Below are 14,164 nucleotides of genomic sequence, written 5' to 3' on the forward strand. Positions count from 1 at the left end.
AAAAACTGCTGAGGCTGGAGGAGGACCGTTAAAGGGTCCTTCGGCTCCTCAGATTTGTCCTAACTCGATTGTCCTTGTACAATAAGGCTACTTGGAATTTCGTTCGATTGTGCGGTGTGTCGCCTGCAGCTGTGGTGTTAGGGAAGAAGTTAGTGCCGCTTTCCTCTTCATCACACTAAGCAGGAAGTTAGCTGTCATCTCAGTAATCCAACAATCAGAATCCTGCAAAAAGAGGGACACTATCCAAGGCTGGATTGGGAGATGGAACTTATTCACGAGGGGAGTTAAAAACCGAGATCTTTCATCTGTCCAGTTGGGACAGAAGAGCATTACATGTTCCATAGTCTCTAGGGACGTGTCATTACAGGTGCATGTTCTATTTGCGATGGGAACTCTGGAATAACGACCCGAGAGAACTGCTGTAGGAAAACAGTTGAGACGGGCACAGGTAAAGGCCCTTCGCTTAGCCTCCGAAGGAATTGTGAAGCAGTATAGAGGGATCCCTTCAGGGGGTGGAATAGCTAGGGCTAGGCCTGAACACGGTCCTCTTGCATAGGAGGCTGTGTTAGAGAAGAGATTAATTGTTAATTGAGATTAATGGATCCAAATTAGTCAGGTTTGTTAATTTCAATGAGTCTTCTCTGAGTAGAACTTGAATTCCCCCTGTGGTGTAGTGGTTAAGAGCGATAGACTCGTAATCTGAGGAACCGGGTTCACGTCTCCGCTCTTCCACATGCAGCTGCTGGGTGACCTTGGGCCAGTCACACTTCTCTGAAGTCTCTCAGCCTCACTCACCTCACAGAGTGTTTGTTGTGAGATGGAAGGGAAAGGAGAATGTTAGCCGCTTTGAGACTCCTTCAGGTAGTGATAAAGCGGGATATCAAATCCAAACTCTTCTTCTTCTTCCATCCGTTTGTTTGAATCTGAGTTCAGTAAATGGTTGTTGATTTTGTCTGGAGGATCAAGCACTAAGACATTAGAGTATTTATGAAATATGTAATTTCTGCCAGGTGTCAACATACAATCCTCTTCAGAAATTAATAATGCCATAGCAGGTGACAGTGGAGTCATATACATGTATATTGAGGGGTAAATAGTATTGTGTTCAATGGACCCTTACTCCCAGGTAAGTTTTGTTAGTTGAACTTAGGTTCTGTTGAAATCAGTGGGACAAGTTAGTCATGACTCCCATCTCATCAATATCAACAGAAACTAGCTTCAGCTAATATTCTGGATCCTTTAAAGACCTAAATAAAACAGAACCAGGATACCTGAAGGGCATATTTCCTCATATGATGCTGCCTATCTTCTCAGGACATCTGAGGAGACACTTCTGCATATTCCACTGTTGTCAGAACTGGTAGGAACAGGGGAAGGAGCATTCTTGGTTGTGGCATCAAAGATGTGAAATGCTGTGCTCTGAGAGATTCAGCTAACCCAGAAAACCCCCTTCTAGTCTTCAGCCACCACCTGAAAATGATATATTTCAGCACGCATGATGCCTACATTATCTGCTCCTGCTGGAATTGTAAAAACTGCTGCTATAGCTTATATTATATATTGGCTATTGTTTTTAAATTCATGATGTTGACTGCCTTGAGCACCTCACTAAATAACTAAATAAATACTAATATGATGCTCAGAGGGGCTGGATCTGTCAGATGTTTGTTTGTGTTCAGTCAAATTTGCTCGTTAGAAAAGCCAGTTGAACAATGATAAATTAGCATTGCATTTTTGTTGCAGCGATACAGATGGCATCTTTAAATGCTCAGCAAGTTGAGAAAATTCAGATCATACTTCTGGTTTCAGATTCTTTTTGGAGAGAAAATAAAAAATATGTATCTCATATGAAAGCATTGGCCCTTAAAATTGCCACACCACTTTAGCTAAGACTGGAATTTTGTTTTCATATTAGGTTGAGAAAGATCAACAGAATAAAGGCAAGAAGAGAAGTCTCGTGTTCATGTTTAATTCTCTTGTGAAGGAGGAAGAGCAACAGCTCAGTGGTAGAGCATCTGTATGAAGAATGTCCCAGGTCCAATCACTAGCTTCTCTACCTAGGACTGGGGAGAGAACTCAGTCTGAAATCTTTGAGAGCTGTTGCCAATAAGTGCAGACAATACAGATAGATAGATAGATAGATAGATAGATAGATAGATAGATAGATAGATAGATAGATAGACTGACAAATGGACTGGTTCCTATGTTCCTACATATGTTACAATCACAGTGATGAGGGATATTGTCGGTTATAGTACATAAAAAGTTACCTAGAAGCAAGCAGAAGAGTTATAAGAACATCAATAATACATTATTGTATGTAGCTCCAGAGGATTTATATGTTGTTTAGTACCAACAAAACTCTTAGCAAGACAGAGGATATTTAAATATATTATGTAGGATTGCTGCCAAGCGGCTGAACTTTCTGCTCACCTTTCTCTGCACCTTGAGGATTTGGTGCACTGTGTTGATTTTCTCCCACACAAAAATTGCAGTTATCCTTGTTAAGAAAAACATAAATCAATCCGCTTCAGCAGTACTGAAAACAGGAATCAAAAAAAGTGCATTGCCCCCTTCCACTTTTACTGTTGAAGACTGATATACACCCCACAAAATCCCACAAACATTGGTTGACAACAGCAGGAAAAATCTTTTGAAGCTCCTAGAAAGATTTTACAGTATGCAGGCAACTTAGGAGCAAGGAGGGGAAGGTATGCCTAGAACATCCTTCCCCCCCAACCTGATTCCCCCTCCAGAAGTTTTGACTACAACTCCCATAAGCCCCAGTTATCATGTGCCAGCTGAAGATGATAGGGATTGTAGTCCAAAACATCTGGAGGGCACCAAGTTGGGGAAGGCAGATCTAGAGGAAAGACCAAGTGTACATTCAACACATCCAAAGGGATCAGCCTGAAAATTGATTTTCCCATCCCCCTAAATTAAAAGAAAATTACGGTTTAATACTATCTCTTCCCCTCTATTTTTCTTTCAGTTCAAACATTTGAAAAATCTTCTGTATTATTGCAGGTCAACAAAAAAACAATCCTTTTTAGTACTGAGTGCTTCTCTGGCTACCTGCCAAATGCCCAAAGCCCACATGTGATTTGCATATAAATGTTCATTAGGGTTTAATCAGGAAAATGCACACAGGTTTTCTGTTTATTAACTTCTATAAAGAACAAACAAAACTGCACCAAACACACAGAAAGACAAATTATGTTTGAAAAGAATCAGGAGGCATTTTCACTGGAGATAGACAAACCACACACTCATGTCATTTGGTGTAAGCGCAACAGACATGAAAAGGTGTTGTAAATGACAACACCATTCAAAAAGTGATTTTTCTATTAGTTTTGGGGGCATGGAAATATTATCGTTCTGCCTGTCATATGCCCATATTTCTTACATCTGCACCACCATGTAATAACCTTTTGTTGCTCAGGTGGTTGTTCAGTTATCAGACAATAGTCCTACTTTTACTGTGCAGAGAAAGGGTTGGAATGGCACAACTGAGTCTAAAGCAATATCTAAATAGGCCTTTTGGCTCATTCATTTTCCATGTCTCAAATAAGGAGGGACGGTGCTAGCAAGAATACTATACATTTTTAAGCTATGTCTCAAAAAAACAAAATGCTACATCTCTTGAGCTGCTTCAACAAATGTTTTTAATGAGACCCTCTAGTCTTCCAACACTGCAGAAGAAGTAAGAAGAAAACATGACTTCTACATATAGTCACACCTTTTGTTTATGGTGTTCATTTCATAAAATTTGTAGACCGCTTGATTGTAAAAACAACCTCCAAGCAGATTAAATGAAAAAAATACGTTAAGGCAGATTAACCTAAAAGCACTCTTTCCTGTATTTCACAACACAATCATGCCAATCAGCTGCTGAGGTCCTCTGGGTCACTCCACAACCTATGGGAGTATGATTATCGGCCGCTAGAGTTGGCATCAGAGACATCTTGGAGACACTGGAGGAGTACACCTTCAAAGGTGAAGTCAAACCATTGGAGAGTTACAGCTCCTGCTGGGCTATATAGATTGAGACAGGAAAACGTGTTCTGTTGCAGCTGGGGCAGATGAAGGTGTCCAGTTGTGCCACTGCAGATGCACCATGGTGTTTCTTCTCTCTGCACTCCTCCCAAGGGCCATTCCTCCTCTGGTTGTTGCCATGGATGCATGACCTGACTGTCTGTCTCCAGGCACCGTGGTCATCTGCAAGAGATTCCATATGGTGGGGTTGATGTTGCCAGACTTCATGTAATGTTTGCAGACATATTTGCACTGCAGAGTTGGTCTGCCAATGGGCCTGGTGCCTGAAGCCAGCTCCCTATAGAGCTAGCCATTGGGGATCCTGCCATCTTCTATTCTGTGAGCATGACTAAGCCAGCGTAGATGTTGCTGAGACAGAAGTGCAAAAACATTGGGAATGTGGGCTTGGGAGAGAACATCTTTGTTTGAGACTCTTTCCTGCTATGTGATGACCAAATCCTTTCTGACGCAATGCATGTGGAAGGTGTTGAGGCATCGCTTCTGACAATTGTAAGTTGCCCATGACTCACTTCCATAAAGCAGTGTGCTCAACAAACAAGCCTGGTAGATATTCATCTTGCTATTGGACATTAGCATCACATTCTCCCATACCCTTTGGGTATATTGCCTTGCCAATATACTTGTCCAGCTCAGTGTCAATGGAGAGATTACTGGTTATGGTGAAACCCAGACAGACAAAATCGTCGACCACCACAAGTGTGTGGTCACCAGTGTTGATACGTGGAGTGCTGGTGACATCGTGACTCAGGATGTTGGTCTTTGTTAGGCTGATGGCAAGGCTAAACTGCCTGCAAAATGGTTGAATCTAGCAGTGACTAGAGGGAGGGCCTTTTCTGCAGTGGCACCCATAGTAAGGAATCACCTTCTCACTGTTCTTGCTACATTAATGATCCTTAGGCATCTCTTGAAAATACATTTGTTCTCCCAGGCCTTCGCTGGCACTCAATCTCCATAGATTATGATTTTAATTCTAGACTGGTTTTTCAGTTGTTTTTTCTTCCTATGTATATTTTAATGTTTTGAGATATGTTTTATTATTGTTGTACACTGTCTCAAGGACTTGACATGGGAGGCATTAAAAATGGTTTTTCAATTAATAAAAGCTTATTGAAAGTACAAAATGAGTTTATTTCACTGCAGCAGAGACAAACCCTATTGGTATTCAAATACCAATATGAAAAGGAGCTTGTGAGCTTGAAAGAAGGCTTCAGTTGCCAGACAGTAAAATGGTTCAAGGCCCATTTGGCACGTGCATTGACTCAGAAAAGAGTCCTAACACACACACCAGATATTGCTGAGATTTCAAGCAGGAGCTTTTCAACATAAGAACAATAAAGTAAATCTGTTGAGTATTTTCAAAATGATCTCTGAATAAATGGCTGTTCAACCAAGTGTTTTTCTGACCAGAGTGCCAGATACAAAACCAGAGGCAATTCAAAGGGTGGCTTCATAATCACTTGAAATTTTTGCCAAAGGGACAGATGCTATTTCTGGAAGTGCCACTTTTCAGAAGGTAGCATCTGGTTCTCTATCATTCTTGGTAAAAACACATGGGTAGAGGAAATTGTATTGGTTTCTTCTCCTTTTTAGCCATCCTAATGTTACAGTTATGGAGCTGGCCAAGAGCCATCATCAGCCTAACTTCTGCTTCCGACAGAACACCCTAATCCTCAAGTACCTGCTGAATATCCTTGGGCAGTTGGCAGAGTTTTCCAATAAACTGTCTTAAGCAATTTTATCTTCATTCTAATACACACACTTTCTCTATTTATCTCTATGACCATTTCATAAACTCTTCCTCTAGTTTCGTCTCCCCTGCCACCTTGAAAATTAATATGCTGTCAGTAACCTAGGAAGTGCCCTACTGAGTTTCAGTAATAGTACCTCATGGACACTTCTTGGGTGATATCCAGCTAAATAATTGCATGAATGGAACAACTTCTTCTTGTGCAACAGGATGCTCCCTTCTCTCCATGCCCAGCACAATGCCTAGATCTGCTCTGGAGGGTCAGGGGAACCCCCAAAACACAATCAAGGGGTGCACAGAGAGAGGAGGAGAAGTCATTCCAGTCACATAATTGTTAAACCAATAAGCACAGATACTACACTTGATCTCAGCCCAAAGGCCAAGAAGCCATTATTATTTAGTTGAGTACCACCCCATATATTTGGACATCCATTTTTGTCTTACCCTGTCAATGCATTAGTTCAGTGAAGAGTGGCAATAGTGTGCCATCACTGAACTACCAGTACCTAATCTGAAAATGGAAAGGGTCAAGTGTGGTGAGTAGAGACTGCAATAATCAACAATATTCAATGCTTCCAGTAAGGATAAAACTAGGTTACAACTAATTGCTAAAGTAAAAGAAAAAAAAGGACTTCACTCATTCAGAAACTACTAGACACCCTATTAGATTCTCATGAACAGAATTAAAATCAAGGAAACTCTATCTGCTCCCAAACCCAACCAAAAAATATGAGATTATAGCGACTGACCCTGGTTCAGATTAGAATTTGCTGCCCCACACCTGGATCCTCACAGCCATGCCTCATATGAATGTTCTGATGAAGTCTGGAGATCTAGACCTACTAACTGTTCCACCAAATGTGATACAAGGTCATTCGCTCACCTCCTTGGGAGAGTCTTAATCAGCTATCTACAATAACATGCTAGAACATACTCGCTGAAATATGGGCCTTACTGCTTTAAGGAAGTCTGTGGCACACGTATAAGACTTGCCCCCACTGGGCCTCCAGTCATGTGGACTTCCAGATCTGTGCTATACACTGATCCACAGGTTTTGATGCAATAAACAAAGGGAGAGTAACTAACCCTCAGGGAAAGATTTTTTTGGGGACTGTTGAAAGGTAAACAAATTATCAATTGCTTATTACTGGCTAGGCAGGGAGCTCCATTTGGATGTTTTGCCTCAAGAGCAAAAACATTTTTATTTTCAGTTTTTTCATCCAGTGCCTACTATGTTCTGTGCATGTTTTCGAATAGCAAGGTTCGTTGGATGGAGGTTCCTGTGTCAAATATTCAGTCTCAATCCAGTCCCTCATCCAGTCCATTACAGTGGCCAGGCATCAATTTCTGATCTGCATGGCTTCATCTGACTCAGATGACTAAGGGAAACATTGCTGGGTGTCATCAGCATACTGATTGCATCCAACTCTATATTGGCATGGATTGCATCCAACTTTATATTGGCATTGGATTGTAGTTTGTGGCTGTGTAGATCAGAAAATAAGAACAAGCAGAAGGCAGGTAACATGTCCATGGGTTGTGGTAGAGACAGGCTGGCCTTACACTGCTAATGGGCTTTTGGCCGGGTCATATCAATAGCCAACTCTTATTTTGGCTCATTCCCACACGGCTGAGTTGCTGTAGATCTCTTTGTTAATAGTCACTAAAATTGTCACTAGTTTACCCAATACCTCTGTTTCACCAAGTTCTTCTCAAATATTAAGCGGCACCATTAAAGAATAGCATCCAGGTGTCTATGTGATGCTGAATAAGATTAATTTTATTCTGAGAAGTTATGGCAGGATGTGGGCTGGGACGTTGTGTGGATATGTCTACAGAATCAAGCAGAAATAATGCATGGAGGAAGCATGAGTGAAAAGCAACGTGCTTCATGAATTTTAAACCAGACAATGTGCATGAGATCACCATCAATATTTCCCTCATGGGAATTTTGCACATCAGTACAGAGCAGCACACTGAAGTTTCCTATGCTAGAATGTCAAGAAATTTCAATTACAGATAGGTAGCCGTGTTGGTCTGCCATAGTCAAAATAAAAAAGTTCCTTCCAGTAGCACCTTAAAGACCAACTAAGTTAGTTCTTGGTATGAGCTTTCGTGTGCATGCACACTTCTTCAGATACACTGAAACAGAAGTTGCCAGATCCTTCTATACGATCTGGGGCAAAAAATTTATACGATCTGAGGAGAAGCCAGAGTATATAGTGAGAAGGTGGGGAGGGGTATTACTCAGAAGGGTGGTGGGAATGGGTGATTGGCAGATAGCTGAGATGAGCCTGTTGACGACTCTTAACGACTGCAATAGGTCTTGCAGGAAAAGGCATGGGGTGAGAAGGTGAAAAATGGCTTAGTCATGTATAATGAGATAAGAATCCAATGTCTTTGTTCAGACCAGGTCTCTCCATGGTTTTAAGTTTGGTAATGAGTTGCAATTCAGCAGCTTCTCTTTCCAGTCTATTTCTGAAATTCCTTTGTAGTAAAACAGCTACTTTGAGATCTTGTATAGAATGTCCTGGGAGATTGAAGTATTCTCCTACTGGTTTCTCTGTTTTGTGATTCTTGATGTCAGATTTATGCCCGTTTATTCTTTGGCGTAAGGTTTGGCCTGTTTGTCCAATATAGAGAGCTGAAGGACACTGTTGGCATTTGATGGCATACACAATGTTAGACGATGAGAAATTAAATAGTCCCGAGATGGTATGTGTGATGTTGTTGGGGCCAGTAATGGTGTTGTCTGGGTGTATGTGGCAGCAAAGTTGGCATCTGGGTTTATTGCAGGCTCTGGTGCCAGTGTCCGTGTTCAGTCTGGTTGTAGTATTATTGTGGGTTAGGAGTTGTTTAAGATTGGGTGGCTGTCTGTAGGCAATGAAAGGTCTTCCTCCCAGGGCTTGAGAAAGAGAACTGTCATTGTCCAGGAGAGGTTGTAGATCTCTGATGATGCGTTGTACTGTTTTAACTTGGGAGCTGTATGTGATGACTAGAGGTGTTCTGTTATTTTCTTTTTTGGGTCTGTCTTGCAGCAAGTTCTCTCTGGGTATCAGTCTGGCTCTGTTGATCTGTTGTCTAACTTCATCTGCTGGGTATTTTAGTTCTAAAAAGGTTTGCTGTAGATCTCTTAGGTGAGAGTCTCTGTCTGTAGAATTGGAACAGATGCGGCTGTAACGTAGTGCCTGGCTATATACAATGGATTGTTTGGTATGTTTGGGATGGTAGCTAGAGGCATGTAGATGTGTTTGTCGGTCAGTTGGTTTACGGTATAAGGTGGTGTCTATGCGCCCATCCTGTATTTTTATAGTAGTGTCCAGAAAATTTTTTATCATCTGGACACATGGTCAACAGACCCTGGACACCTTTCACCAGAAATTTAATGATTTTCACCCCACAATCAACCTAACAATGAATCAATCTATGCAAGAAATACATTTTTTGGACACTACTATAAAAATACAGGACGGGACTATTTAATTGCTCATCGTCTAACATTGTGCATGCCATCAAATGCCAACAGTGTCCTTCAGCTCTCTATATTGGACAAACAGGCCAAACCTTACCCCAAAGAATAAACGGGCATAAATCTGACATCAAGAATCACAAAACAGAGAAACCAGTAGGAGAACACTTCAATCTCCCAGGACATTCTATACAAGATCTCAAAGTAGCTGTTTTACTACAAAGGAACTTCAGAAATAGACTGGAAAGAGAAGCTGCTGAATTGCAACTCATTACCAAACTTAAAACCATGGAGAGACCTGGTCTGAACAAAGACATTGGATTCTTATCTCATTATACATGACTAAGCCATTTTTCACCTTCTCACCCCTTGCCTTTTCCTGCAAGACCTATTGCAGTCATTAAGAGTCGTCAACAGGCTCATCTCAGCTATCTGCCAATCACCCATTCCCACCACCCTTCTGTGTAATACCCCTCCCCACCTTCTCACTATATAGAAGGATCTGGCAACTTCTGTTTCAGTGTATCTGAAGAAGTGTGCATGCACACGAAAGCTCATACCAAGAACTAACTTAGTTGGTCTTTAAGGTGCTACTGGAAGGAACTTTTTTATTTTAAGAAATTTCAAAGATGTGGCACAGCATAATCTATCCAATCTATATTTTTTCCTGTTGTATGCAGTATATTCAGTGAGATAACAGGCAACCCATGCAAACTGAATGCAGATTAAGTAGAGGAGATTGGCAGAAGGATATAAGCAAATATTTCACAATGCTATTCTGCCTCCCAGCCTCAAAGAGGGTGGAGGAACTGTTGTGGGTGGGATCAAGGGACAGGCAGAAAACAGCTGTGTAATGTGCAGATGTGTGCCATGCCAATAGACATGTAGTAAATAAATTAAAGGAACACCCACAGTGATTAATTTAGTCAGAGTTTTCGCCAATCATTGTCTCTGCTTCAATATCCATTTTATTGCATGCCATAGATGTACTGCAGAATATTGTTATGCAACTGGAGGGTTAGTTTCTGAGAGCTCGATTGTTGGGCCAGGAAACAGCCAATGGTAATGCCAATGGTGCTTTGGGAGCTTGGAGAAAGCAATGAAGCAATCAGTTGCCCCTAGCACCTGGGCAGTTTACAGTTCTTCTAGTTCAGAGAAGAAAAAGGGTCACTCCAAGTCTGGCCAATCCCAATTAATAGGCTGATAGAATTCTTTGTCACATTTGGTTTCCTATCGGCTCAGAGGTAAGTTAGCAGGTTTACCACTCTTAGTTGAATCAACATCTGGGCTCTGCTGTCATGAATTCTTCAGACTGAATGCTGCATGGAGCTGTCCAGCTCAACCTTCACTTTGTGCAGGGGACTCCATTCCTACTAAAGGCGTTCACTGATTTTCCTTCCCTTTGCAGCATCACACAAAGTTCAGGAGGCTCCCTCTTTTTTTATATATAATAATTTTTTATTAAATTTTTCCTTTTACAAATTCGCCATCTCAAACAATGTTCACAAATTTCAACTTTTTGGACTTCCACCAGCTTCTCCACCAATCATCCATATTTTCTATTTTTACTCATTTTCTATATTTAATATTGCCAATTAGTATTATCCTTTCAGTTCTATTTCTTTTTTACAATACATCTTTAAGTTTCACAAAGCCTCTTTAAATCCCACTAGTGTTGTCTGTTTGTCACATATGCTTTTCAGATAATCTGTAAACTTTCCCCAGTCCTCGATGAACTTGTGATCCCGTTGATATCTGATCTTCCCAGTCAATTTGTCCAATTCTGCATAGTCCATAAGTTTTATTCTCCACTCTTCAAGAGTCGGTAACTCCTCTTGTTTCCATTTTTGGGCCATTAATATTCTTGCCGCTGTTACTGCATATTGAAAAAGTTTGTAGTCCCTTCTATTTATCTCTCTTCCTATTATTCCTAACAAAAAGACTTCTGGTTTCTTTACAAATGTATATTTAAACATCTTCTTCAACTCATTGTATATCATTTCCCAGAAACCCTTTACCTTCTTACATTCCCACTACATATGGAAAAACAATCCTTCTTTTTCTTTACATTTCCAACACTTATTACATGTTTTAAACATTTTTGCTAACTTAGCCGGTGTAATGTACCATCTGTATACCATTTTCATAATATTCTCCAGTTCAGGAGGCTCCCTCAATCCTTTGGGGCACACCTTGGAGGCATGGTGCTGTGAGGGGAAAGGACTTCTGGCAAGTGATGGGCTGCACCTCACAACGGTTGGGAGAAATGTTTTTGCCAAAAATCTCAGAAATCTCATCAGGAGGGCTTTAAACTGACTAATGTGGGGGAGGGAGACAGTGCTCCTGAAGGTAGGAGTCTATCAATTAATGAAGATGATCATCCAAATGTCATAGACCAAATGGAGCAAGCAGCACACGGACCTAGTGGTGGGAGGAAAAAATCCTTAAATAAGAGACACGGGGGAATAATTAATGGACTTCAATGTCTGTACACTAATGCGCAAAGCATGGGAAATAAACAAGATGAGCTTGAGCTCTTGGTACAGCAAACTAAATATGACATAATAGGCATCACTGAAACCTGGTGGGATAAGTCCCACGATTGGAATGTAATAATGGGGGGATACAATCTATTTCAGAGAAACAGACCAGACAAGAAAGGAGGAGGAGTGGCGTTATATGTCAGGGATGTGTATACCTGTGAAGAGATCCAAGATTTAGAACCTCAAAGCCAAAGTGAGAGCATTTGGGTCAAAATTAAGGGAGAGAAGAATAACAGAGACCTCATTGTGGGAGTTTACTATAGATCCCCAAGCCAAACGGAGGACATAGATGATGCCTTCCTGGAACAGATGGCCAAGCATGCAAAAGGAAGGGAGATAGTAGTAATGGGGGACTTCAATTACCCGGATATTTGTTGGACGTCAAACTCAGCCAAGAGCATAAGGTCAAACAGATTCCTCACTGGCCTTGCAGACAACTTCATTGTCCAGAAAGTGGGAGAAGCAACAAGAGGAACAGCCATTTTAGATCTGGTCCTAACCAATGTTGATGACCTGGTTAGTGGGGTAGAAGTGGAAGGATCATTAGGCGCGAGTGATCATGCTCTTCTGAAGTTTACTATACAGCGGAAAGGAGCAGCCAAGCATACTAGGACTCAATTTCTTGACTTTAAGAAAGCCGACTTCATAAAACTTAGGGAAGTGCTGGGTGAGATCCCATGGACAGCAATACTAAAAGGAAAGGGAGTTCATGATGGCTGGGAGTTTGTTAAGAGGGAGATAGTAAAAGCACAACGTCAGGCAATACCAATGAGACGGAAACATGGAAGATGCCTAAAGAAGCCAGGGTGGCTATCTAAAGAACTTTTAAATGAATTAAGATTAAAAAAGGATGTGTACAAAAAATGGAAAAGGGGGGAAACCACCAAAGAGGAATTCAAACAAATAGCCAGCACGTGTAGACACAAAGTCAGAAAAGCTAAAGCACAGAATGAACTCAGGCTTGCTAGAGAGGTTAAAAGCAACAAAAAAGGCTTTTATGGGTATGTTCGTAGCAAAAGGAAGAACAAAGAAACAGTGGGGTCACTCAGAGGAGAAGATGGTGAAATGCAAACAGGGGACACAGAAAGGGCTGAACTCCTCAATGCCTTCTTTGCCTCAGTCTTCTCCGATAAAGAAAACAATGCCCGACCTGAAGAATTTGGAGCAAATGATTCAGCAAAGGAAACACAGCCCAGAATAACTAAGGAGATAGTACAAGAATATTTGGCTAGTTTAGATGTATTCAAGTCTCCAGGGCCAGATGAACTGCATCCAAGAGTATTAAAAGAACTGGCAGATGTGATCTCAGAACCACTGGCAGTCATCTTTGAGAATTCCTGGAGAACAGGCGAAGTCCCGGCAGACTGGAGGAGGGCAAATGTTGTCCCTATTTTCAAAAAGGGGAAAAGAGAGGACCCAAATAATTACCGCCCAGTCAGTCTGACATCAATAGCAGGGAAGATTCTGGAACAGATCATTAAGCAAACAGTCTGTGAGCACCTAGAAAGGAATGCTGTGATCACCAATAGTCAGCATGGATTTCTGAAAAATAAGTCATGTCAGACTAACCTGATCTCGTTTTTTGACAGAATTACAAGCCTGGTAGATGAAGGGAACGCAGTGGATGTAGCCTACCTTGATTTCAGCAAGGCATTTGACAAGGTGCCCCATGATATTCTTGTAAAGAAGCTGGTAAAATGCGGTCTTGACTATGCTACCACTCAGTGGATTTGTAACTGGCTGACTGACCGAACCCAAAGGGTGCTCATCAATGGTTCCTCTTCATCCTGGAGAAGAGTGACTAGTGGGGTGCCACAGGGTTCTGTCTTGGGCCCAGTCTTATTCAACATCTTTATCAACGACTTGGATGATGGACTCAAGGGCATCCTGATCAAATTTGCAGATGACACCAAACTGGGAGGGGTGGCTAACACCCCAGAGGACAGGATCACACTTCAAAACGACCTTGACAGATTAGAGAACTGGGCAAAAACAAACAAGATGAATTTTAACAGGGAGAAATGTAAAGTATTGCACTTGGGCAAAAAAAATGAGAGGCACAAATACAAGATGGGTGACACCTGGCTTGAGAGCAGTACATGTGAAAAGGATCTAGGAGTCTTGGTTGACCACAAACTTGACATGAGCCAACAGTGTGACGCGGCAGCTAAAAAAGCCAATGCAATTCTGGGCTGCATCAATAGGAGTATAGCATCTAGATCAAGGGAAGTAATCGTGCCACTGTATTCTGCTCTGGTCAGACCACACCTGGAGTACTGTGTCCAGTTCTGGGCACCACAATTCAAGAAGGACACTGACAAACTGGAACGTGTCCAGAGGAGGGCAACC

This window comes from Podarcis liolepis (assembly GCF_965112155.1).
Source record: "Podarcis liolepis genome assembly, chromosome: 8".
Classification (NCBI taxonomy): domain Eukaryota; kingdom Metazoa; phylum Chordata; class Lepidosauria; order Squamata; family Lacertidae; genus Podarcis; species Podarcis liolepis.